This window comes from Rattus norvegicus, chromosome 4 (genome assembly GCF_021556685.1).
Source record: "Rattus norvegicus strain SHRSP/BbbUtx chromosome 4, alternate assembly SHRSP_T2T, whole genome shotgun sequence".
NCBI classification, from domain to species: domain Eukaryota; kingdom Metazoa; phylum Chordata; class Mammalia; order Rodentia; family Muridae; genus Rattus; species Rattus norvegicus.
The window spans coordinates 31,786,513-31,814,446 of NC_141537.1; the positions used below are offsets into that span (position 1 = coordinate 31,786,513).

Below are 27,934 nucleotides of genomic sequence, written 5' to 3' on the forward strand. Positions count from 1 at the left end.
TTGTAATCCCAGAACCAGAGGGTGCAGGCAGAGATAGACACGAGCATCATTAGAACTTTCTGGTCACTTCCACCCATCCCAACCCCCCCCAAAAAAGGATGAATTCCAATAGTTCTATCAAGGGAGTAAGTGTTATGAAAAATTTCTTTTGAGATGGAAACATCCCACCCATCCGGAAGCTCATTAAGATAGTAAGTCAACAAGTCAAAATAGCTTTAGGAAGTCCCTGAAACTAACAAGATTCACTAATGACCTTCCTATCAGAGAATACAACAAAAAGCCTGAGTCCAATCATGCTGCAAAGATTCTCAGACAAGTCCAGCTGCTGATGAAGGAGAAATAAGCCAAGTAGTATGAAAGAAACAAACAGCCTAGCTGCCTGGATAAGGCTGGGTACAGCTGAGTCACCTGGAAAGGATACTCTCCAGCCTGTGGAGCTGTCTTCAGGCTCCACAGTGTGCTTATGTTCCCAGCTTTGTGTGCTGTCAGTCATGCTGGGTTGGGCCTTGGTGATTCAACTTTGAGTGATTTCTGCTCCTGTAACTAGCCCCTCTTCCATATTCCTGTAAGCAACCTCAGTAAAACACATTGGTTCACCAAGTTGGACTTTGGTAGTATATCTATTTGGTCTGTGCTGGGCTCCCTATCTGGAGTGAGCAAACTATGTGTTACACCTCCTAGGAAAAGTCTGGCACAAAACATAAGGCAGACAGTGTACAGCAAGACACTGATGTACTACCCTTGGCTTTGTGTGTGTATGCATGAGAAAGTATACTAGCACACACTGAGCATGCACATATATACAACATACACACACACACACACACACACACACACACACACACACACACATCCCAGAGTCACTTAAAGATTCAGTGCAAAACTTCTGATTACCCCTCAGCACCCAAATCCACATGCCTTCTGTGGTGGCTTAAATGTGAAATGTTCAGACACATGTGAAACAGACTTTGATGTTTGAGTCCATGGCTGCCACTCACAGGTGCTGTTTGGGTAGGTTTGGGCAGTGTAGCCTTGCTGGAGGAAGTTTGTCACAGGACATAGGACTTGAGAAATCAAAGCTTCTCTCCCTATTTCACATGCTTGTATGTGAAGATGGGAGCTCTCAAGCTTTCTGCTCCTGATGCCAAGCCTTCCTGCTCTGATTAACTCTTACCCTCTGGATCTAGAAGCATAAATCAACTCCTCCTTATATAAGCTGCCTTGGTCATGGTATTTTTATCACAGCGACTGAAAATCAATTAATAGACCCTCTAATAGATAGTCCTGGGGTTATAATATCTGCTGTGGCTGACATTCAAGGCTGTCTACATGTCAGAAAGACACAGGAATGAGGTAGCATGATGGAAATGTTAGCATCACCACGGCAGAGATGCTCCCCATTCTAGTGTGAGTATTTCTCCCATTATCCTAATCTGTAGCCAGGTGGTACGGACTTGGCATGTAAAAGTACTATCAGTAGGGCAGATGTACTAGAAGGCTACTGACGCTTCACTTTCCCAGGCTTCTAAAGAGATCTTCACATCCATACATAATTTTGTACTTGCCATCTGTTTTTAATGTCTGTTTTTGTCTATTATAGAAGACCCTTAGACTACATAATCCTCTTGAGACCTGGTTCTGCCCAGCTCTTTCCAGTAGGGGTGCTACCTGTGGATAGAGGGAGGGGGGAGAGGAGGTGTCTGGAGAGATGCCTCACAGGAGGAGAGCATGTAGTGAACTTCTAGAAGATCTAAGATAGATTCCCAGAATTCGTGTCACGAGGATCATAACCACCTTTGACTGCATCTCCAGGGGGGTCTGATGTCTCTAACCTCCCTACATGCACCTACATTCATATGTGTATATCCACACACAGACAAACACACATATGCATGACTTAAGAATAAATTATTAGGGGGGAGGGGAAGGGAAGGGAGGAAAAGGGGATAACATTTGAAATGTAAATACATAAAAAATCCAATAGAAAAGAAAACAATTATTATAAAAACAGATTTGGGAGCAGCGATGGTCTTTCCAAGAGGGATGCTTCTGTGTATTCTTTATCCTTTGTGGTAACAGCTTATCCAGCCCGGCTCCTGTTCTTATTGTGTGGCTTCACAGTTCTAACAATGAATCCCTCCAAAGGTCTCCCTTCCTCATGTTTCTGAATTTCCCAGAGCCAGGATTATCTGCCCGTTTCTTGGCTTGGGTCTAGTGGACAGGCTGATCAACATGTAGAAGTATCTGTAAATCTCAACTGTCTGTTCTGGGCTTCTATGCACAAACCTGAACCCGGGCTTATCCAGCCACGGACTCTAAATAGATTATGTGTGCCTTCTATATAATACCTATGATAAAACGTAACTTATAAAGTGAGCACCAGAGACTAGCCACAACTACTACTGGTAAAATAGAACAAATGTAGCAATCTGTTGCAATAAAAATTCATGAAGATTTTTTTTTTAATTTTCCATCTAATGCTTTCTGACCACAGACTGCTATGGGTAATGAAAGGCATAGAGAGCAAAGAGTGAATAAGGGGTAACTACTTCGGCTCTGTGAGCCAGGCTAAGGCCTAAATGCTGTGAAGACAGGATGGTACCATTAGTAATTTGTTAAAACTGGGCAAAGAGCAATACTTTCTTTCCTCTTCGTATTCTTTTGCTTAAGTATTTCTGGAGCCCCAGTACTGTGATGCAAGCTGGTAATCAGTCAGGAGGCTGAGGCAGGAGGATCTTGAATTGGAGGTAAACTTGAGCTATGGAGCAAAATTGTCTCAAAACACTTAAAACCACAAAAACATTTTAAAAGGCCTTTCTGGGACTACTTGTAACATCCAAAGCCCTTTTCTAAGCCAATGAACAGAGCCTCCTGCGTTGTTCTCCCTCTGTGCTGCTGCTAACAGAGGTTCTCAGGGTGGCTCTCTGCCATGTCTCAGGAGTTCGGGACACACTACACGAATAAAGGCCGACTTCAGTGCAACACCAGGAAAGAAAGAGACACTAGAATGGTGGCCTCCTAGAATCCAGAGGTTTCTGGAAATGATATACTTTGTACAAGAATCCTAACTTCTCACAGAGCCTGGGTTTCATGGAATGCCTCTTTGGAATGATTTCCCTGTCAGTGACTGCAAGATAGCCACCGAAATCTGCTGGGCCCCGACTCCCAAGTTTGGGTCAGTTTTCACCCATCTAAGACAGGGTGGCAACTCTGGTTTGAGTGCCATTTCATGCCTGATAAAATTTCACTAGGCATTTTAACTTTTAACTTCTTTTACTGACTTACTGTGCAGATGGAGAGAAATGTTTAGAAAGGGGAAAAAAAAAACCTTTCAATGGGGAATTAGTGAAGTCATGTTTCAGTAAAGGAAGGAAATGCCATTGACTTTATTAGAGCTGCCTAATGTTTTCCACAAACTCTAGAAATAATGCGTTGTGTCTTGGTGACCTACAATAGCAGCTGACTGCTTGCACATGATGGAAATTCTATTTGGGTTTGCTAAAAATTAACTATTTAATGCCCTGCCGTCTGTGCCATAGTGGATCTTGTGTCTGATTTAGTGTGTTGAACTGTTTTCAAATCACCCAAAAGTCATTTCCACTCAGGTTGTGTGTTTTGAAGCTTCCGGAAGAGGGGCTGTGAGGGACGGAGAGAGGTCACTAGATGCCCCTGTGATCTGTGCCCCTGAGCATAAATGGTCCTAAATGCTCGTGGGAGGGCTGCTTCAGCTTCTTCCATGAGTTCCCTTTACCTGCCTCTACAGCAGCTGAACCTAGAAGACCTCTTCCTCTGCTCCCACTCTGCCAGTCCCCTCCCTCTGCCTGACCTTATCTGGCCTGTTGGAGTTGTGATAAAACAAAAGGGGAAGTGTTTGATTGCATGAGCACACCCTTTGGAGTGGGTCCAGATAAAGAGTTCGTTAAGGAAAGCGAGAGGCCTGCCTGGGTGTGAGGAAAATGCTTAGAGGGGGGGAAAAATCATCACAGGGTAGAATGCAGAAGTGCCTGCGAAGGTCTGCAGGGCAGAGTTCAGAAGGGAACTTGCCTGATGAGCCCTCTCTGAAGATTTACAGCTACAGGCGCAGCTGAGAAGAGGATCCAGAGGATCAGCCCTGACTTTACAGGAAATCTGCAGGGCTGGGATTCTCTGGCAGGCCAAGCAGAGAGAGCCTGCAGCTTGGGGACAGAGGACTTCCAGTTTGTTTTTAAAGAGACCCCCTTCCAAGCAGCATTTTGTGATGACTAGGCACAGATGTCTCAAAGCAGAGAAACAACTCGGCAGGCGGGATGTTCCCAGTCTGTCCCCATCCATCCCCACGGGTACACCCCACTCCCACCCCAACAAGAGCAGGGATCATCCTGCAGCCTTCAGGCGAGAGGACCCCGGGCTGCGAGGAGATCTGATTGCTGTCTGTCCTCTATCTAGTAGATTGGGGCCTAGTCTCTTGCCGTGAGACTCAAAGCCTTCCTTTATTACAGAAACTGCATCCCAACTCTGCAGTGGGCCGCATGTCCAGCAGGGGAGATGCTGTCCTTCACAAGAAGATGCAGTTAGGAGAAGAATATCAGCTTTGAGAACTTTGTTTCTTCATGTGTGTAGCCATTTTACTTACGGGGAAACAGAGGCTGGATGAGCAGAAGTGATTTGCATAAGGGCACAATAATGTATAAGAGAGCTATCCTTATACATTATAATAATGTATGTATCCTTCTTCTGGGTGGACTGATGTCATCTTGAGAACCCATTCTGGGCCATAAATCAGGCTCCGACTAGGGGAAGAAAGGCAAATGGGGTTCTGGGTGTTTTTCCACACAAAAGACAGGAAAATGGCCCATCTGGTCCACAGTGTAAATCACACTAAATGAAGCAGACTAGGGACAGAAATGCAGAGCTGGGATGCCTGCCCCAGCCACACGCTGAGGCTGACCTGACCGAACTTGAGCTCAACTCTGGAGGGACGGAGGCGGGGCTGACCGGTCGCCATGGCAGGGGAGGAAATGCTAAGGAATTCTTTGATAACACACAGGTTCCCCACTCAGTTTTTCAACAGAGAGAAACAGAGTAGGGGGAAGTAGGAGTGCTCTCTCTTCTCTAGGCATGCAGAGAGACAGGTAGGGTGTGCAGAAGGTCAGCGAACTCTAAGCGTCGAACACAAAGCGCTCAGGAAAAATGACCCAGGAGACTTCCAGTTGCTAGCTAAATATGTTTCAGTTCTTCCCTCATAGTCAAAAGGTGGGTTTTTCTTTTTTCTTTTCTTCTTTTTCTCTTTTCTTTCTTTTCTCCTTTGAGAAAAGAATGGGGGAAGATAAACTGCTCATCTAAAATGTTTTATTTCTGATTTCCCCCCTTATTGCTGAGTTCTGGCTGATAGGATGGAAAATAAAATTATGTGATGGGCACTTAGAAAAGTCCCAGGACAAGCAGACAGATTCCTGATCTCCATCATAAGCTATAAAGCAAGGTGCCAGGGACAGCAGTGTAGGCAAATGACAGCGCCTATAGCTGTCTGAAGTGCCTTTTCCCAGTTCCCCTACCCCATTCTCTAACTTGTTAAACCATTGTGATAATGCCTGTTACTAGCAGTCAAAACCTACTACTGACTGATACAGAAACTAATATGTAGGCAACATGATAATATGTAAGGACATGAATTCTGAATATAAAATAAGCCAAGGGGAGGATTGTCAGTCTTGTAGTATCCACAACCACCGTTTATATGAGGATGCCTTTGAGCTTTGAGCTTCATCCCCCTTCAGACTTAAGAGTTTGCACATGGTAGGTAAATTCTTTAGCATTGAGCTACATCCTTAACCTGAGACCCTAACACGTTTACTAGCACATGCCTGTCTTTTGTGAGAGGACCTTCTTTGGGAAATACGCATGGGAATTCCTATCCGGTGTTTTCACCCAGTCTCTGCAATAGAGTCCCACTGGGCTATAGGGACTCAAATATCAGAAAAGAAGGAGTATATCAGGCTCAGCTAGTAGTCTTTGCCTTTAGAATCTTTTTCCGAAGGGACTCACTGACTCTTAGAAGATGCTAACTCCTTTGGGTTTGGCACTAGTCTGACCATTTGATATAGGAGGAAAAAAGATCCACCATCAGGCAGGATCATCGACAGTAGTGCATGCCACCCCCGGAGCTTCGAATGGCTTGTATAACCCAAAGGTAGAGAAGGAGGACTAAAGTGGAGTTGAGTTAGTTTGCAGACTTGAACGGAGATGCTGGGAGGTGTTATGTTATCAAATATCAAGCAATTTTAGAGCAGTGTCTATTCCTGTTTTTCTTTTTGAGGAGTATATGTGAAGTCTCAAGAGTTTGACTGGACTTTGTACATTTTTTTATAGCAGTGTGCTAAAACAGGGCGAATAAATGATTGTTTAACAAAAATATGACATGATATGCTATTAGACTGCAGCTGTTGTAGTGTTTGGGTATTGACTGTTACGAGTCAATTGAATCTGAAGAAGCTTCTAGGAAAATACATTGTGGTACATGGTGTTGTCAAGTAAATTTATCTACATAGGGTTTGTGTGTGTGTGTGTGTGTGTGTGTGTGTGTGTGTGTTTGCATTATGTGTGTGGGAAAGGATATATGATATTTTGGAAGCTGTTTTGTTTTAATTTCCCAACAAAGTAATCCTTCCTTCTAAGATTCTGACTGGAGGATACCACACAAGAGGCTTAAGTAGGTTGCAAATATGTGTAAATCCTATCATGGTTACCTCCCCCTAGAGGAACTGAGTAACTCACTTCTTTAGATCTTTATCATATATGATTTCCTCTTAAATCATTTACCTACTTTACCTTCCTTTTCAGGAAACAAAATAAGAGATCAAAACTCCACAAGCAAAACAAGAAATATCCCTAGTGGGGCTGGGGATTTAGCTCAGTGGTAGAGCGCTTACCTAGGAAGCGCAAGGCCCTAGGTTCGGTCCCCAGCTCGGAAAAAAAGAACCAAAAAAAAAAAAAAGAAAAGAAATATCCCTAGTGATTCACTTCAATCTCCTAGATTACTTTGAGGAACACAATACATACTATTCATGAAGCATTTCCTCCTATTTTTAAATAGGAAACTACAATATTCATGGTCAATCCTCAAGTTTCATTGTGCACAATGACCACTGTGAAATGTGTTAAAATGGATCTCTGGGCTCAGGCCTGCTGGGATACCTTTCTGGGCACCCATGTCCTAGTTGATAGTTTGTTTTACAAGGCAGCATAGTGGTCATGTTTACAAAGATGGAGTCTCTGATGAATGAGTGAAATTATTTGTTTGTTTTAATTGATTATTCCCACTTGAAGATGGTGTTTTTTTTTAACCCTACACTAGAATAATGGGAATATCGTCATATAAACACAACTAGGTGGGGGCAGCAGTTCTCACAGTCACTGTGCTTGTGTGCCTTTGAGAGCCTTATTGCTACTCAGCCATTCTGACGGATGCCAACATGACTGTGGTGCCTGACCATGTCACCTAGGCATATGCCCTTCCCTGCTGGGATGACTCAGCTGATGGCTGAATTATGATGGTGTTGGGGTAAGAAACCTTTTCATTCTTCTCACATGCTGGACCAGATGTTTTATGTCATAACCCACTGGTGGTGTATTCCCTCCTTAGGGACCTTCTAACGTTGCTGACAAGGTTAGGGGTGACATTATGCTCCAAAGGTGACATCCATGCTGGTAATATACTATTCTTGTTACCTAGAAACTTGCATAGTGTAAACTACAGATTCTTTTTATAACCTTCTGCTTTCACTGAGCCTATCTATGTGCTGTTTTGATCCATCTTTGACTCCACTTGTGAGAAACAGGACAATGCTGGGTGGAGGAATGAGCGGACAAACCCGTAGTAATGAATGTTCAACCACTAGAAAAAGCAAAGCTAGAGAAACCCAGAATAACCATCACCAGGGTGTGAAGAGTCAAAGAGGAGGCTGGGGAGGCAGGAAACAGTGGCGCTGATGAGGAGGGAAATGAGTGAGATGCATGAGAGAGCCCAGTCACTTCCATGATTGTATCTGGGATTCTTCAGCTTCATTTTGCTAACACAAAGCCCATATCCCAGACAATACAAACCTTTGTGGGTCACATTTCGACCGGTCATTCAAAGTATCTATCATTCAAAGCATTTACCATTCAAAGCTGTCTAATCAAGATCTACTGCAACATGTGGATTTTATCTGAATATTCCAAAAAGACCTTGGGGGCACCTAGTGGCCACTCACTTCAGTATCCTCCAGCAATCTTGCTACAGCTTCTCTGTAGGCTTCATATGCCTTGAAAGCTCTTAAGGGACCACTTTGTCCAGGATGTCTGACCCCGATTCCCTTCAACCTGCTTATACTCAAGGTCCCAGGGTAGAGATCATTATACAAAGCTTTGAAGGTGACAATGCTGCTGTGTCCTCTTCACTGTCATTGAGAAATTCTTCCTCCTAGCTGACATCAGTCTTAGTCTTGGAGTGTTGAGCAGTATCACCTTGTCTCCTGTCTGACAAATCTCCCATGGAAAAGTGAGGATTGTTTTGTTTTGTTTTAATCACTGCCTTTCTCCATGTCGTTACAGTACATTGCTATAACCTCTCAGACATACCACATTAATTCTCTGCATTGGTCCCCACCTCTATCTGAGTCTTCAGACTCAAACCTTATGCCAAACATCTGGGGGACCAGTTCTACTGCTGGTTAGACAGGCTCAGAATGTCTCTGTCTCTTAGAGGGCCAGATGGCTTGTTCTGGTGTCTGTGCTTTGGTATAAGCCTTGATGGGTTTGGTTTGAAGCTTTGTCACACTTAGTACACAAGAAGAGTCCATGCACTTACTCACGCTTTTCTCAAAAAACTGGTTAACATTGTTTAGCCAATGTGACCAGTTGAGTAACTTCAAATTTGGTGAATGTATACATATAGTGTGTATTTATAATATATACTATGTATCATATAATGTATATTAACAGATAGATATTTACTATATATCTTATATATCATATGTATAATAGAATTCTTAGGACTGTAGTATTTCCTGCACCACCAAGTCCAAGGTTTGATTATCAGCTTCCAAAAATAAATGTGTAGTCTAATCTCCTGAGTTGATCCCAAAGTTACTGTCAGAAAGAGTAAATAATAAATCATGAATTACCTTTGGCCTGAACTGGGTCTTCTTTAAACAGTTATGAGTAAACGAGGTCCCAACACTAACGTGTTTTTTCTAGGAAACCCTGTCTTCGTTCCTTGGGAGAAGTAAAAGCCAAAAGTATCATGCCAATCAACAGGGCTCTGCTGTCAAAAACATTGAGCATCATCATAGATCAGCTGTATGACCTTGGGGAAATTACTTTACGTCTATAAGCCTCAGATCCCAGGCTGCCAATGGAAATAAACAGATAGCACTGATATGAAGGCCATATTATGTAAGACATCTAGTTAGACCTCAGCAAGTGATAGCTGTTACAATTTCTGTTTTTTTGGTCAGCCAAGTCAGCCTGAGCATGCACACATATGTTTGTCCTTTTCCAGCATGGTGTTGTAGAGCAGAGTCTAAGTAGCATCCTGTGAATGGATAAACTCTTTTAAGTACTTGGAGTCAGTTGAAGAGTTGGTGATAGGAACAGCTACTGAAGGCATTTACCTTATTAAACCATGGTAAGACTCTTGAAGGGTTTGTTTATGTGATAGACTTTGTTTCACATGAGTGATGTCAAGCATGTGGTTAACATTCTCTACAAGCTCAGTAGAGTTAGATGCTGACGTTGTCTCTGTTTTCATACAACGTTGCCTCTAACCATCCGGTACTGGAATGGTGGACTTTGAAACGCTGATGTGGAGGACACACATTAAGCGTTAGGCATCTTGACTCACATCTAGTGTATTAGCATATAGACTCACAAGGGGGATGAAGAGAGCAGGAAGTGACTAGCAGATTCCAAGGGAAAATGATGAGTTTAATTTCCAAATCAAAGGTCATCCTAACCTGCAGAAAATCAGCACATTTAAGCAGCTCTAGCTTCTTTTTTTTCTTTCTCATTTTATTTACTGGAAATAAAATGAGAAATGTATTTTCCACAAAAATATATCCTGATTATGGCTTTCCCTCCCTCTACTCCTCCCACTATCTTCCCATTTCCCCTCCTTTCTAGATCCACCCTTTTCTGTTTTTCATTAGGAAAGAAACAACTTCCAAGAGATAATAACAAATAAAAATAAGATAAAACAAAAACTAACTCATCGGAATAAGACAAAGCCAACAGGAAAAAGAGGAGTCCAAGAGAAGGTGTGAGAAACAGAGACAAACTCATCCGCACACTCGGGACTCCAATAGAAACTAAACTAGAAACTGTAACAAACATGCAAAGGGCCAATATGGTAAGAAGAGAGAAGGAAAAGTGTAAATAAAATAAAATAAAAATAATAAGATAAAAATTTTTAAAAATTCACAAGAAAAAAAAGGAAAAGCCCTGATAAGACATTATGAGACAAGAGACCTCCAAAGATGCCATTGACCTCATTCCTGTTGGCCATTTACAGCCAGTCATGTAGCCTCCCCTTAGGAGTAGTTTGTTTCCCCAGTGTTATGCTGAAGGAGGAAACTAAATTTCCATTTGCAAGTGGTTGTCAGTTGGGGATTGCTTCTGGGTTAGGGACAAGGGACATGTGTTCAATTCTCCTTTCAGCTCTAGGACTCTATCGGGTGCAGACCCATGCAGACCCTGTGTATGCTGCCTCAGTCTCTGGGAGTTGACATGTGCTTTGAACATGATTTAGGAGGCCTTGTTTCCTTGGTGTCTTCCTTCCTCTCTGGCTCTCACACTCTTTCTGCCTCCTCTTCTTCAGGGTTTCCTTGAGCTTTGAGAGGAGTTGTTTGATGGAGACATCCTGTTTAGGGTTGAGCGCTCCAAGGTCTCTCACTTTCTGTATAATGTCTGGCTGTGGGTCTCTGTATTTGTTCCTATCTGCTGCGGGAGGAAGCTTCTCTGATGATAGCCGAAAAAGACCCTGATCTATAAATATAGCAGAATGTTATTAGGGGAACTTTTAATGAGATTATTTTTGTTGTCTGTTTGTTTAGAACAGTAATATTTGCTTTTTCTCCTAGGTCCCTGGGCTAGCTAGTCTAAGGTTCTTGACCACTCAAATAGTGTCAGGTATGGGCTCTGTCTTGTGGCAAGCAGTGTTGATTATAGATTCCATCCCTGGAGTGGGCTGGAAGTCAAATCAGATACTGATTTGATAGTGGTTGGTTACTGCCATAAGCTCCGTGCCACCATTGCCCTAGCATATCATGTAATCAGGACCCCACTGTAGATCAAAGGGTTGTGGTTGGGTTGGTGTTTACATTTCTCCTTGGTAGTGTGCCGAGTCTCTTCCTGTATCAAAGATGCTAGAATGTTAGGGTGAAAGTTCTGTGTGGGCACCAGCTCTAATTCTCCATGTTCATGATTTATGTAGGTGTTGTCTTCAACAATGAGACCCTGCCACCAATTGGTGGAGTGCAATCCTCAGTTTAGGCAATAGCAGGTGTTGTTTGTAGATTTCCATGGAATCCCTTGGGCAACAACTCAATTATATGTAACCTGTAGCTCTAGGAAGAGCTAGAAGCTTCATGTAGATTACCTTCTTATATGTACTTTTGGGAAGCTTCTACTGTGTTAAAATTTCATACAACTTCTCACATGACCCCTTTAATCTTAGCTTCTCTTCCAGTATTACTTCTCTCACCCATTTTCCTCCCCCTCTTCACTTGATCTTCCTTCTCCAGCCCCCCATTTATCATCCATAAATATCCCATTTCCTTTTCCTATGGAGATCTGTCCCTGCATTCCCAGCCCCTTACTCTATGCATAACACCCCTGGTTCTATTCATTGTAGCTATTATTAATTTAACAGCTAATAGTCACATATAAATAAATGCATACCATATTTGTCTTTCTTGATCTGGATTACTTCATTCAGGATGATTTCTTTCTAGTTCCATCCACTTACCTGCTAATTTCATGATTTCACTTGTTCTATTGGCTTAGTCTAGTCTATTGTGTGGATGTATCACATTTTCTTTATCCATTCTTTTGTTGAGGGACATCTAGTTTGTTTCCAATTTCTGGATATTATGAACAATGCAGCAATAAATGTAGTTGAGAAAGTGTCTCTGTCGTAGGGTGAAGTGTCCTTTGGGTATCTTCAAAGAGTGTGTATGTTGTAGAAAGGATTTAATCTCAGTGTTTCTGCCCTGCCTTTGATCATTCAGTTCCCAGATAAAAGACACACAACATTTATGTTTATAATAATCCTTAGTCAGCCCTAGAGTTGAGCAGATATCTACCCTCTGTGCTATTAGAATCTACTTCCCCACTAATAACCCCAAGTTATAATTTGCCATCTTCCATCTGGGCAGTTCTTAACTCCAATTGGCTAGCACTCACAGCTGTGTTTTCATAATTCACTTACCCCACAGCAGATTCCTCCTCTCTCCACCTTCTTCTCCCTCCTCGAGGGTCTCCTCAGACTCCAAGCTCAGGAACTCCAAATGCCCAGCTATAGGCTATAGGCATTTTCATTTACCAATCAGGGGTGGGGGTCAAAGTTACATAGCATCACTTGTGTCTGTGTGCATTCTATTGTTCCTAGGAGCAACCAGACCTTGGCTGGCCAGAATTTAGCATTACGTAGCAAAAGACCAAAACTCAGCAGTGGTATAGCTGGATCTTGGGGTAGATCAGTTCACAATTTTCCGAAGAACTGCCCTATCAGTTTTCATAGTGGCTATACAAACTTGCCCTCCCACTGCCAGTGGATGAGTGTTCCCCTTGCGACACACCCTTGCCAGCATGAGCTGTCACTTGTATTACTGATTTAGTCATTCTGATTGGTGGAAGATAAAGTCTTAAATTAGTTTTAACTTTCATTTCCTTGATGACTAAGGATGTTGAAATTTATTTAAGCATTTCTCAGACATTTGAACCTTTTCTTTTGAGAACACTCTTTTAAGATCTGTAATCCATTTTAAATTGGATTTTTTGGTTTCTTTTCTTTTTTCTCCATCTTTATTAAATTGGGTATTTCTTGATTACATTTCAATTGTTATTCCCTTTCCCGGTTTCCAGGCCAACATCCCCCTAACCCTTGCACCTTCCCTTCTCTATGGGTGTTCCCCTCCCCATCCTCCCCCCATTACCGCCCTCCCCCCAACAATCCCGTTCACTGGGGGTTCAGTCTTGGCAGGACCAAGGGCTTCCCCTTCCACTGGTGCCCTTACTAGGCTATTCATTGCTACCTATGAGGTTGCAGCTCAGGGTCAGTCCATGTACAGTCTTTAGGTAGTGGCTTAGTCCCTGGAAGCTCTGGTTGCTTGGCATTGTTGTACATATGGGGTCTCAAACCCACTCAACCTCTTTCAGTCCTTGCTCTGAATCCTTCAACGGGGGTCCCATTCTCAGTTCCCTGGTTTGCTGCTGGCATTCGCCTAAATATTTGCCTTATTCTGGCTGTGTCTCTCAGGAGCGATCTACATCTGGTTCCTGTCAGCCTGCACTTCTTAGCTTCATCCATCTTATCTAGTTTGGTGGCTGTATATGTATGGGCCACATGTGGGGCAGACTCTGAATGGATGTTCCTTCAGTCTCTGTTCTAAACTTTGCCTCCCTATCCCCTCCCAAGAATATTCTTGTTCCCCTTTTAAAGAAGGAGTAAAGCATTCGCATTTTTTTTCTTTTTTCTTTTTTTCAGAGCTGGGGACCGAACCCAGGGCCTTAGGCTTGCTAAGCAAGCGCTCTACCACTGAGCTAAATTCCCAAACCCAGCATTCACATTTTGAACATCCGTCTTGAGTTTCATTTGTTCTAGGCATCTAGGGTAATTCAAGCATTTGGGCTAATATCCACTTATTAATGAGTGCATACCATGTGAATTTTTCTGTGATTGGGTTACCTCACACAGGATGATATTTTCCAGTTCCATCCATTTGCCTATGAATTCATAAAGTCATTGTTTTTGATAGCTGAGTAATATTCCATTGTGTAAATGTACCACATTTTCTGTATCCATTCCTCTGTTGAAGGGCATCCGGGTTCTTTCCAGCTTCTGGCTATTATAAATAAGGCTGCTATGAACATAGTGGAGCATGAGTCTTTGTTATATGTTGGGGCATCCTTTGGGTATATGCCCAAGAGAGGTATAGCTGGGTCTTCAGGTATTTCAATATCCAATTTTCTGAAGAACCTCCAGACTGATTTCCAGAATGGTTGTACCAGTCTGCAATCCCACCAACAGTAGAGGAGTGTTCCTCTTTCTCCACATCCTCACCAGCATCTGCTGTTGCCAAAGTTTTTGAACTTAGCCATTCTGACTGGTATGAGGTGAAATCTCAGGGTTGTTTTGATTTGCATTTCCCTTATGACTAAAGATGTTGAACATTTCTTTAGGTGTTTCTCAGCAATTCGGCATTCCTCAGCTGTGAACTCTTTGTTTAGCACTGAACCCCATTTTTAATAGGGTTATTTGTCTCCCTGAAGTCTAACTTCATGAGTTCTTTGTATATTTTGGATATTAGCCCTCTATCAGTTGCAGGATTGGCAACGATCTTTTCTCAATTTGTTGGTTGCCATTTTGTCCTAACAACAGTGTCCCTTGACTTACAGAAGCTTTGTAATTTTATGAGATCACATTTGTTGATTCTTGATCTTAGAGCATAAGCCATTGGTGTTTTGTTTAGGAAGTTTTCTCCAGTGCCCATGTGTTCGAGATTCTTCACCACTTTTTCTTCTATTAGTTTGAGTGTATCTGGTTTGATGTGGAGGTCCTTGATCCACTTGGACTTAAGCTTTGTACAGGGTGATAAGCATGGATTGATATGTATTCTTCTACATGCTGACCTCCAGTTGAACCAGCACCATTTGCTGAAAATGCTGTCTTTTTTTCCATTGGATGGTTTTGTCTCCTTTGTCAAAAATCAAGTGACCATAGGTGTGTGGGTTCATTTCTGGGTCTTCAATTCCATTCCACTGGTCTATCTGTCTGTCTCTGTACCAATACCATGCAGTTTTTATTACTATTGCTCTGTAATACTGCTTGAGTTTAAGCAGTATCCCCCCGGAAGTCCTTTTATTGTTGAGGATAGTTTTAGCTATCCTGGGTTTTTTGTTATTCCAGATGAATTTGCAAATTGTTCTGTCTAACTCTTTGAAGAATTGGATTGGTGTTTTGATGGGGATTGCATTGAATCTGTAGATCGCTTTTGGTAAAATGGCCATTTTTTACTATATTAATCCTGCCAATCCATGAGCATGGGAGACCTTTCCATTTTCTGAGGTCTTCTTCAATTTCTTTCTTCAGAGTCTTGAAGTTCTTATTGTACAGATCTTTTACTTGCTTGGTTAAAGTCACCTCAAGGTATTTATATTATTTGGGACTATTATGAAGGGTGTTGTTTCCCTAATTTCTTTCTCGACTTGTTTCTCCTTTGTGTAAAGGAAGGCTTTATTTGATTTATTTGATTTATTTGAGTTAATTTTATACCCAGCCACTTTGCTGAAGGTGTTTATCAGGTTTAGTAGTTCTCTGGTGGAACTTTTGGGATCACTTAAATATACTATCATATCGTCTGCAAATAGTGATATTTTGACTTCTTCCTTTCCAATCTGTATCCCTTTGATCTCCTTTTGTTGTCTGATTGCTCTGACTAGGACTTCGAGAACTATATTGAATAGGTAGGGAGAGAGTGGGCAGCCTTGTCTATTCCCTGATTTTAGTGGGATTGCTTCAAGTTTCTCTCCATTTAGTTTAATATTAACTACTGGTTTGCTGTATATGCCTTTTACTAAGTTTGGGTATGGGCCTTGAATTCCTATTCTTTCCAGGACTTTTATTATGAAGGGGTGTTGAATTTTGTCAAATGCTTTCTCAGCGTCTAATGAAATGATCATGTGGTTTTTATCTTTCAGTTTGTTTATATAGTGGATTACATTGATGGTTTTCCATATATTAAACCATCCCTGCATGCCTGGAATGAAGCCTACTTGATCATGATGAATGATTGTTTTGATGTGCTCTTGGATTCGGTTTGCAAGAATTTTATTGAGTTTTTTTTTTTTGCATTGATATTCATAAGGGAAATTGTTCAGAAATTCTCTTTCTTTGTTGGGTCTTTGTGTGATTTACGTATAAGAGTTATTGTGGCTTCATAGAAGGAATTCGGTAGTGCTCCATATGTTTCAATTTTGTGGAATAGTTTGGATAGTATTGGTATGAGATCTTCTATGAAGGTCTGATAGAATTCTGCACTGAACCCATCTGGACCTGGGCTCTTTTTGGTTGGGAGACTTTTAATGACTGCTTCTATTTCTTTAGGAGTTATAGGGTTGTTTAAATGGCTTATCTATTCCCAATTTAACTTCCGTACCTGGTATATGTCTAGGAAATTGTCCATTTCCTCCAGATTTTCAAGTTTTGTTGAGTATAGGCTTTTGTAGTAGGATCTGATGAGGTTTTGAATTTCCTCTGGCTCTGTTATTATGTCTCCCTTTTCATTTCTGATTTTGTTAATTTGGCCACACTCTCTGTGTCCTCTTGTTAGTCTGGCTAAGGGTTTGTCTATCTTGTTGGTTTTCTCAAAGATCCAGTTGTTGATTCTGTTGATTTTTTGTATAGTCCTTTTTGTTTCTACTTGGTTGATTTCAGCTCTGAGTTTAATTATTTCCTGCCTTCTACTCCTCCTGGGTGTATTTGCTTCTTTTTTTCTAGAGCTTTTAGGTGTGCTGTCAAGCTGCTGATATATACTGTCTCCTGTTTCTTTCTGCAGGCACTCAGAGCTGTGAGTTTTTCTCTTAGCACAGCTTTCATTGTGTCCCATAAGTTTGGGTATGTTGTACCTTCATTTTCATTAAATTCTAAGAAGTCTTTAATTTCTTTCTTTATTTCTTCCTTGACCAGGTTATCATTGAGTAGAGTATTGTTCAACTTCCAGGTATATGTGGGTGTTCTTTCCTTATTGTTATTGAAGACCACCTTCAATAGGATGCATGGCATTATTTCTATCTTTCTGTATCTGTTCAGGCCTGTTTTATGACTAATTATATGGTCAATTTTGGAGAAAGTACCATGAGGTGGTGAGAAGAAGGTATATCCTTTTGTTTTAGTATAGAATGTTCTCTAAATATCTGTTAAGTCCATTTGGTTTATGACTTGTCTTAGTCTGACTATGTCTCTGTTTAATTTCTATTTCCATGATCTGTCCATTGATGAGCGTGGGGTGTTGAAATCTACTATTACTGTGTAAGGTGCAATGTGTGCTTTGAGCTTTAGTAAGGTTTCTTTTACGTATGTAAGTGCCCTTGTATTTGGAGCATAGATATTTAGGATTGAGAGTTCATCTTGGTGGATTTTTCCTTTGATGAATATGAAGTGTCCTTCCTTATCTTTTTTGATGACTTTTAGTTGAAAATCAATTTTATTTGATATTAGAATGGCTACTCCGGCTTGCTTCTTCAGACCATTTGCTTGGACAGTTGTTTTCCAGCCTTTTACTCTGAGGTAGTGTCTCTCTTTGCCCTTGAGGTGTGTTTCCTGTAGGCAGGAAAATGTTGCATCCTCATTGCATATCCAGTTTGTTGATCTGTGTGTCTTTTTATTGGGGACTTGAGTCCATTGATGTTAAGAAATATTAAAAAATAGTGATTGTTGCTTCCTGTTATATCATGTTTGGATGTGAGATTATGTTTGTGTTCTTGTCTTCTCTTTGTTTTGTTGCAAAACGATCAGTTTCTTGCTTTTTGTAGGGCATAGCTTGCCTCCTTGTGTTGGGCTTTACCATTTATTATTCTTTTTAGTGCTGGATTTGTAGAAAGATGTGTAAATTTGGCTTTGTCATGGAATATCTTGGTTTCTCCATCTGTTAATTGAGAGTTTTGCTGGATACAGTAACCTGGGCTGGCATTTGTGTTTTTTTAGGGTCTGTATGACATCTGTCCTGGATCTTCTGGCTTTCATAATCTCTGGTGAGAACTCTGGTGTAATTCTGATAGGTCTGCCTTTATATGTTACTTGACCTTTTTCCCTTACTGCTTTTAATATTCTTTCTTTATTTTGTGCATTGGTGTTTTGACTATTATTTGATGGGAGGATTTTCTTTTCTGGTTCCATCTATTTGGAGTTCTGTAGGCTTCTTGTATGTTTATGGGTATCTCTTTCTTTAGTTTAGGGAAGTTTTCTTCTATGAGTTTGTTGAAGATATTTACTGGTCCTTTGAGCTGGGCGTCTTCACTCTCTTCTATATCTATTATCCTTAGGTTTGATCTTCTCATTGTGTCCTTGATTTCCCGTATGTTTTGGACCAGTAGCTTTTTTCACTTTACATTATCTTAACAGTTGAGTCGATAATTTCTAAGGAATCTTCTGTTCCTGAGATTCTCTCTTTTATCCCTTGTATTCTGTTTCTGATGTTTGTATCTACGGCTCCTTGTCTTTTCCTTTGGTTTTCTATATCCAGGGTTGTCTCCCTTTGTGCTTTCTTTATTGCTTCTATTTCCATCTTTAATTCCTTCACCTGTTCGTGTTTTCTTGTAATTCTTTCAGGGATTTTTGTGATTCCTCTCTATAGGCTTCTACTTGTTTATTTATGTTTTTCTGTGTTTCTCTAAGGGAGTTCTTTATGTCTTTCTTGAAGTCCTTCATTATCATGATCAAATGTGGTTTAAAATCTAGATCTTGCTTTTCTGGTGTTTTGGATATTCAGTGTTTGCTTTGGTGGGAGAATTGGGCTCTGATGATACCATGTAGTCTTGGTTTCTCTTGCTTAGGTTCCTATGCTTGCCTCTTGCCATCATGCTGTCTCTGGTGTTACCTTGTTCTGTTATTTCTGACAGTGGCTAGACCATCCTATTGGCCTGTGTGTCAGGAGTGCTGTAGACCTGTTTTCCTGTTTTCTTTCAGCCAGTTATGGGAACAGAGTGTTCTGCTCTCAGACATGTAGTCTTTCCTGTCTCCTGGTCTTCAGCTGTTCCCATAGCCATGTGCCCTGAGTCCACCAGGCAGGTCGCTTGGAGCAGAAAAGTTGGTTTTACCTCTGGTCTTGGGCCTGAAGCCCCTCCTCGGAGCTGGGTTTCAGTTCTCTGGGAGGGTAGCAACCAGGAGGACCTGCCCCCATCTTCTCTTGCGACCCTGTGCACAGGGGGCCCAGATGGTGCTAGGCGTTTTCCTCTAGAGTCAGGAATGTGGGCAGCGAGTAGTCTCCTCTGGCTTTCCAGGCATGTCTGCCCCTCTGAAGGTATAGCTCTCCCTCCCATGGGATTTGGGTGCAGGTAGCTGTTTGACCAGATCCCTTTAGTTCCGGGCACAGTCTGGACTGCAGCCTAGACTGCAGCGTTCCTGCAGCTTGAGTGTCCCTATCTTCCTGTTCCCATAGGCCCTATACAGTTTCCTCTTGGGCCCTTACCGTCTGTGGGCAAGGGTGGGCAGTACTGGCGGTCTTTCCGTCCCTCCAGTCTCAGGAGTGCCCACCTGTCTGGGCGATGATCTCTCTCTTCCACGGGTTTTGGGTGCAGGGAGCTCTGGGCTGGACAATTATTTGGTTTCTTGATGTCTAGCTTCTTGAGTTCTTTTTATGTTTTTAATGTTAGTCTTCTGTTGGATGTGGTAAAAATATTTCTCTACCAAAAAATTATGTTTAGGTTTTTGATCCATTTGGAGTTGAGTTTTATGTAGGGTGATAAGTATGAATCTATATGGATTCCTCAACATGTAGCCATCCAGTTTGAGCAGCACCATTTTTTGAAGATGGTATTTTTCCCCAGTGTGTATTTCTGGCTTCATTATTAAAATAAAATCAGATGTTTATAGGTATGTGGATTTATGTCTGAGACCTCAAGTCCATTTTGCTGACTAGCATGTCTGTTTTTTGTGCCAACACCATGCTGTTTTTATTATTATTGTTGTGTAAGTACAACTTGAAATCAGGGGTGGTAATACCTTAATTTTTAAAATATTATTTAGGATTATTTTAGCTATCCTAGAGCTTTTTCCATATGAAGCTGAAAATTATTCTTTTAAGGTCTGTGAATAATTTTATTTGAATTTTGATGGAAATTGTGTTGGATCTGTAGATTTCTTTTGGCAGGGTGGTCATTTTTACTATGTTCATACTACTGCTTTGTGGTAACTTTTTTTTTTTGGTTCTAGATATGTAGTTATGCTGTTAGTATGAGAGCTCTTCAGTTTGTTGTCATCATTGTTGTTTTGTTTCCCTCCTCCTCCTCCTCCTCCTCCTCCTCCTCCTCCTCCTCCTCCTCCTCCTCCTCCTCCTCCTCCTCCTCCTCCTCCTCCTCCTCCCTCTTATAGGCACCTAGTGCTATGAACTTGTCTTTTAGAACCACTTTCATTGTGTCCCATAAGTTTTGGGGATGCTGTGATTTCATTTTCATTTAATTTTAAAGTCGTTAATTTCTTTATTTCTTTCTTGACCTATTTTCATTCAGTAGAGAATTTTTCAGTTTCCATGAGTTTGTAAAATTTCTATTGTTGATATACAGCTTTAACCCTTAGTGGTCAAATAGGACACAGGGTATTATTTCAACTTTCTTGAGTCTTTTGCGACTTGTTTGTGTCTGAGCATATGATCAGTCTAGGAGAAAGTTTGATGGGGTGTTGAGAAGAGGGTGTATTCTTTTGTTGGTGAAATTTTCTGTAAATATCAGTTAGGTCCACTTGGTTTATGATGTCAGTTACTTCCAATACTTGTTTGCTAAGATTTTGTTTGGATGACCTGTCTTTTGGCAAGAGTAGGGTATTGAAGTCTCCCACTATCAATATGTGAAGCTCAATGTGTGGTTTAAGCTTTACTAATGTTTCTTATGAGAACTTTGGTGTCCTCGTGATGTATATAGATATTAAGAATTGCACTGTGCTCTTGGTGAATTTTCCTTTGGATAGTATGTGGTGCTCGTCCCCATGTCTTCAGATTAGAATTTGTTTGAAGTCTATTTTGTCAGATATTAAAAGGGCTACATCAGCTTGCTTTTTAGCTTCATTTGCTTATAGTATCTTTTTTTTTTCATCCTTTATCCAAGGGGCATGTCTGTCCTTGATGTTAAGGTGTGTTTCAGGGATGAAATGGAAGGATGGATTGTGTTTTTAGATTGATTCTGGTAGTCTGTGTCTTTTAACTAGGGAATTGATTGAGACCATTGATGCTGAGATATATCATTGAGCAATGTTTGTTGATTCCTATTATTTTGTTATTGTCATTGGTGGTAGTGTGTGTGTGTGTGTGTGTGTGTGTGTGTGTGTGTGTGTGCGTGCGTGTGCTTGATTTTATTGTCTGGAATTATTTATTCCCTGTGTTTTCATAGGTTTGGTTAACTTTTTTGGCTGGAGTTTTTCTTCTAGTGCCATCTATAAAGTTTTGGATTTGTAGATAGATATTGATTAAATTTGGTTTGTCATGGAGTGCCTTATTATCTATCTATTATGATTGAATTTTGCTGGGTATAGTAGTCTGGGCTGAAATTTGTGGTCTCTTGTGGTCTGGAGCATATTGGTCTAGGACCTTGTGGCTTTCAGAGTCTCTATTGAGAAATCAGGTATAATTCTAATAGATCTGCCTTTATATGTTACTTGGTCTTTTTCCTTTGCAGCTTTTAATATTCTTTCTTTGTTCTATATACTTAGTGTTTTGATTATTATGTGCCAAGGAGAATATCTTTTCTGGTCCAGTCTATTAGGAATTTGTATACTTCTTGTACCTTGATAGACATCTCCTTCTTATGGCTGTGGACATTTTTTCTATGATTTTGTTGAAAACATTTTCTGTGTCTTTGACCGGGATTCTTCTCTTTCCTGTATTTCCATTATTCTTAAGTTAGGTCTTTTCATATTCTCTCAGATTTCCTGGATATTTTGTGCCAGTATTTTTTAGATAACAATTTCTCTGGGGCCCTTCTTCCTTCCATTGTGTCTTCAATGCCTGAGATTCTCCAATCTATCTCTGGTACTCATTCATAAGGCTTGTCTCTGAGGTTTCTGTTCTAGTTCCTAAATTTTTCATTTCCAGATTTTTTTTCCTTGGTTTGTATTTTATTTATTGATTCTATTTCCACTTTCAGTTCAATAATAAACAGTCCTGATTGGTGGTTTAGTCCCTGGGAGCTCTGAGGTGTTGGGCTAATTGATACTGTTGTTCTTCCTATGGCGTTGCAATCTCCTTCAGCTCCTTCAGTCCTTCCCCTAACTCTTCTATTTAAGTTCCCAGGCTCAGTCTGATGGTTGACTGTATCTACATCTGTCTTAGTTGGGTGCTGGCAGAGCCTCTAAGAGGGCAGCCATACCAGGTTCCTGTCTGCAAGCACATCTTGTCATCAGCAATAGTTTTAGGGTTTGGTGTCTGTGGATGGAATGCATCGCATGGTGGGGCAGTCTCTGGCTGGCCTTTCCTTCAGCCTCTGCTCCATTTTTGTTTCTGCATTTCCTTTGGAGAGAATTCTAGATTATAAATTTTTAGATGGGTATATGGCACCAAACCACCAACCAAAGAGTATACATGGGCCTGTCCATGACTCCTGCTGCATATGTAGCCAAGGACTGCCTCATCTGGTATCAGTGGGAGGAGAGGCATTTGGTCTTGTGGAGGCCTTGATGACAAAAAAAGAGGGATGTTAGAGAGATGAAGTGGGAGTGGGTGGGTGGATGGAGGAGCATCTTCTTAGAGGAAAAATGGAGGGGGATGGGATGAGGGGGTTAGTGGAGGGGAGCCTAGGAAGTAATATTTGAAATGTAAACAAATGAAATGATTAATAAATTTTTAAAAAGTCTTGAATTATTCGTTCATTTCCTTCTACTATTTGATCGTGTTTTCATAGACTTCTTTAAGGATTTGTTCATTTCCTGTTCTAGGACCTTTATGATATTCATAAAAGCTATTTTAAGGTATTTGTTTTGTGCTTCAGCCATGTTCCAGTGCTTACTGTGTTAAGGTTGTTTGTCTGTAGTGAAGACATATTGTCCTGGTTATTGCTGGCTGTGTTTTTATGCTGGCATCTATGCATCTGGGATTTGGAAGGCTGTAATTCTAGACCAGTGGTTCCTTTAGGGTTCCTTTTCACAGGGATTATATATCATATATCCTGTGTATCAGATATTTACAATTCATAACAGTTGCTGAATTATGGTTATGAAGTAGCAATGAATTTTGTGGTTGGGGAGGAGGGTCACTGCAGCATGAGAAATAGTAGCAAAGGTGAAGCATTAAGAAGGTTGAGAATCACTGATCTAGATCCTGATATCTGGTCTTGTCTTTCTTGGGTGGGTGTTTTGTTCATTGGTTTCTGCTGCCCTCTCTGTTCTTAGGAGTGTGTGGTAGCTGTTAGTTGCCTGATAAGAAAGTTTCTTGGGATCTTGATAAGTGGTCACTGGGGGTTCTGGGTAAAATGCATTTCCAGGTATTGGGGTTTTAGGAATAGGGATCATCTGGGAGTTCTACAGAGGTCTGCTGTATGAGGAAATCAGGGAGTTCCACTTGGGCCTGCTTAGTGTCCTGGGAATGGGGAAAGAGAATGAGGAGAGGCACCAAGAGGTTGTCTGCTACAGAGCTAGGAGTAGACTGGGTCGTTTGATAGAGAGGAGAGAAGGGAGAGTGGAGATCTAAAGGTCTCCTACCTTCTTCTCTGGTCTACTTGCTTCTCTCCCAGTTTTGGCTGGCGAGTTCAGGGAATGCCTGCTGGAGTTGAGGATGGCCTGATGGGAGTGGAGAGGAAAGTTGGAGAAGATCTGAGTTTTCTGCTAGGCATGGGGGCAGGGAGAAGGGGGAGGCTGCAGCACGCTGTCTCCTACAGAGATGGGGGAATGGATTTGGAGTAGAGGTAGTCTGACAAGTGTATATCAGCAGAGACTGTGTGCTTCTCTGGCCAGAGTGGGCTGGGGATTCCCAGGGAATGCCTGCCTGCTGGAGTTGGGGACTGGGATACATCAATGAGTAGGGGTTAGAAAATTTGGAAGGGAAAGTCTGTGTGATCCACTGGAGATGGGATGGAGGAGAGAGGCTGCTGTGGTCATCACACAGTCCTAATTTCAGATGACCTTTTGGTTGGTGTTCATGATTACAGACTAGCTCCTGAAGGAGTCAGGGCTCAAATTCAGCAAAATTTCATGGCCTGACTCAGAGTTAGTCCATAAAAATGGATATCTTGGATAGATGGAAATTGGCAATTTTAAGAATTTTCTTTTAAAAGCTTTTCTCCTTCAGTAACTAAAACAAGATGCTTCACATTTATTCTGCTAATAAGCTAAAATACACCAAACAATGTAATTACTAAAATGTTGCAGAATTATCCTTTAATGGTTGCTCTGCATGAAACTACCACATGTTATCCAAAATAAATGTGTTGGAAATTATCTTTAAAACCTTGGAATGGCTAATAAGTCTTGTGTAATTTGTAGTTTATTCTCCAAATCTGGTGAGAAGTCCTAAGTGCTAATAACCCTCATTCCTGTGGTGACAGGGTGACTCTGTGGAAGGTGCCCTTGTAAGAGAGTCTCAACCCCACTGAGTCCTCAGCACCACTGTGTCAAGAGTTCCCCACTCGTTTTATTAATAGGATTCCAAGGCTCAGAGGGGTTAAGAGGTGGGCTCAATGTCATCTGCCAGTTGGGAATAGCCAGAACTTGAGCTTCTAGACCTGAGCTGTCTGGACTAGACCGAGTGGTGACACAGAGGTCTCCATGAAGGATGGTGCTGGACATTCAGATTTTCCTCTTCTATGAAAATGGCTTCTGGTTTACTCTGACTCAGGTTCTGAAAAGGATGGAGATTAAGTGATTCCACAGAGGCCATTAGCCTGGTCTTGAAGGCTTGAAGGAACTTCAGATCACATTCATGAGACAAAACTACAGAGATTTTGAATCCCATAATCTTGTCATGTCTTGTAAGGGTGTAAGAAACTAAAAGGCAAGCAAAGGGCGGGAAAGAAGAGGAAGAACAGTAAGCCTTCTAAAAAGGAGGAAGGTGGTACTCTGATTCCCATGAGAAATTCCCAAATGAATAAGGGAGAGATTCTGTGTGGGCTTTTAAGATTTGGTTACCTTTCTAAGGTTCCCTGAGGGATCCACTGTTTTCCAGGCTGGGCACCATACTGGATGGTAAGTATCAGGACTGTTTAAACTGGTAGGGGTGGAAATAGAAGTCAGAAATCTCTTACAAGTGCTTGCCGAAATGTAGTGCTTTGCTTTTAGACTCATGCACACACTGAAATAACTACATGCTGCCATAATTTGGATGATAACTGGATATGGGCATCCACTTTGTGTGTGCACATGGACAGCGCTCTGTTCATTTCTATTTCCACCTCACTCAGAAACCGAAGGGGAATATCCTTCTCACCTGCATACAAGTTTCAGATCCGGAATGATGAATGTGAAGGGGTCTGCTTTTTAACCAAGTGCCTACTTTTTCTCTGCTTTGTTGAGCTGATCTTTGAGGGTGGAAGAGGTACTTTTGTAATGAAGGGGAAACAAGTATGGCAGAGAGTGGCTGAACATGTGGTTTTGATCATGAATGCTAGTCAGAGTATCTGGGATTGGGTTCCGGCTTTACCAGTGTCTATGCTATGTGGCTGTGAGTGAGTTACTTAACCATTAGATGCCCTGGTTATTAAAGAAGGATGCACTAAGTTGAGGTAGCAATAGAATCTGGGCCTGTAGTGTGGGTGAAATGTTTTATTCCTTGTAAACCATCCAGCATATAGTATATGATACATGTTTGCTTTTAGAGCATAAATAGCCTTCAATGAATATCAGTGAACTTACTAATGAGATATGTGCCCTGTTCATGAGCTTTAGGAGAAACCATTTCATCTGTAATTTAGGCCAGGAAACGTAAGGTATGCATTGTTTGGATGCTTTCTAATGATAATCTCATGGTAAGAGACCATGTTCTTTCTGTGGGTGCAAGGAAAGCTGGAGCTGGTGAGAATCACCATTTGAAATAGGCTTCAGAGATCAAGTCCATAGGGAGATATATGTCACTCAGTTAAAGGATTTAGGAATTTTAGCTGTAAGTTCTATTCATAAGGATAGAATGAGGCACCACAGAGCAAATTGCGGTCCAGAATGCTTGTGGTTCTGTGAATGAGCAGCTTCGTGAGTGTGTGTGTGTGTGTGTGTGTGTGTGTGTGTGTGTGTGTGTGTCTGTAGGGGGGTGGGTAGACTGGAATTGAGAATGAAATTGAGGTGATGTGGTTTGTTAGAACTACAAAATGTTTGTTCCCTGTGGCCGAGGGGTGTGAGTAGTGCACAAAAACCAGGCTCATGTTTGAGGTTTGCTTTGTGCACTTCTTTATGTGGTTGATCCAGCCTTTTTGCATCTTGATCTGCTAAAGACATCTCTGGCCTTCGGGAGTGCAGCAGTGTGGCATGTGTGGGAGAATCTGGCAACGGAGTAAGCTCTTCCTGAAAGCAGGCAAGTGAGGAGAGACTCTGTGCTATTGTAGGTCTGGACTGAAAGACAGAGTGGACAACCTCTACAGACAAGGGGCTTTTCTCTTGTTTTTCACTGGTAGGAACCATTGCTAAGGGTTTAGGTTTCCCCAGGTATTCACCCATAACCTCAATGCACAGAGCAAAATTTGTTTATAAAGTGTTCCTTCATCCAATCAAGGATCATTTCTCTCTCACTTTTAAACTATTTCTGCAATACGATTAAGGGCAAAGATGTTTCCATTTAAAAATGCAATTAAAAAAGCTGGAGGGAAGGCAGTCAGTAGAGATGAAGAAGAGTGATAAGGGACAAGCAAAACAATGTTGTTTGATAATGCCTTAAGGAACCATTTTATATTTACCTAATATACAATACACATATATGCTCACACATTTGTGCATTCATATATTATATATTATATTATGCATGCATACATATTAATTCTAGTACCAGGCATGAGAATACTCCTTTAGAATGGTTGGTCAGGGTAGTCCAAGTAGTCCCCAAACAGTATAAACTATCCATTTAGGCCTTGGTTGCTACTCAGAGGTTGAGAGTGAACTTTTATTTCTGAAGACTGCACACACTTAGGATACAAGACTCAGATGATTCTAGCTGGACCTGATCAAAAAGCCTCTTTCCCACAGTCTAGTCTTAATGGTAGAAGAAAATGCTATGTAAGCTACCAAGAGAGGAAACAATGAAATGGCCCTAATCAGTTGTAACAGCTATGGACCATATTAATTACCAGCATGTCGAGATATTCAGAAAGATTCAAGAAATAGCACTCATGTACTGGTGACAAAATATTCCTATTAATGAAGGCCTAAACAGTGTCTCAGAGTAGGGATGTCATGGAGTTTAGAAAAGAATCAACTTCTGTCATCCTGATAGATGAGCACAATTTCGTACCACATTCTAATATGTTTCCTTATGCCCACAGAGGAGTACATCTGACACCCCTTACCAAAGATGCTTCTCTTTATAGAAGACAGAGACAAAGAAAACCAGAGCTGGACACAACTCAGAGATCAATGGATCATGTGTTGCCCAGCTACCGATGGATACAATAAGTTCACAGCTCCTATGTCTATGGCTCAGGGAACATCTAGAGAAAGGGGTGGAAAGACTACAAGAGCCAGAATATTGTTGAGTCTGCAATTAAACATTCTCTCCTGGGAACGGCTACCTAAACAGGAAAGGGGCAATGGCACTATCAGTGGGAATATGAGCATGGCAAGTGGGAAATTTGCCAGGGTCCCAGCCCTAGATAAAGAGCAACTGGCAACTACAGACTGTTGGAAGAAGAAGGGACACAGGAAGGGTTGAAAGGAAGGGACCTAGCAGGGGTTAGAGCCAGGAAAAGGCAGGGCAAAGCAACTTTATTTCAATGAAAACATCAAAATAAATATGGTTAATATACACTTTAGCAAAAACCCAAGGATTTTGAAGATAAAGGACTTAAATTTTTACTGTAAACT

At 41.3% G+C, this 27,934-nt stretch overlaps 1 long non-coding RNA gene across 1 annotated transcript in view; it reads right to left on the reverse strand.

The window, feature by feature from the left end:
- Positions 1-12,738, reverse strand: part of LOC147994734 (uncharacterized) — a 30,311-nt gene extending 17,573 nt beyond the window's left edge. Inside the window, exon 1 of the long non-coding RNA XR_015686362.1 lies at positions 12,446-12,738. This is a non-coding gene — a long non-coding RNA (uncharacterized LOC147994734). The remainder of the gene's footprint in view (positions 1-12,445) is intronic.
- Positions 12,739-27,934: the final 15,196 nt, after the last annotated feature.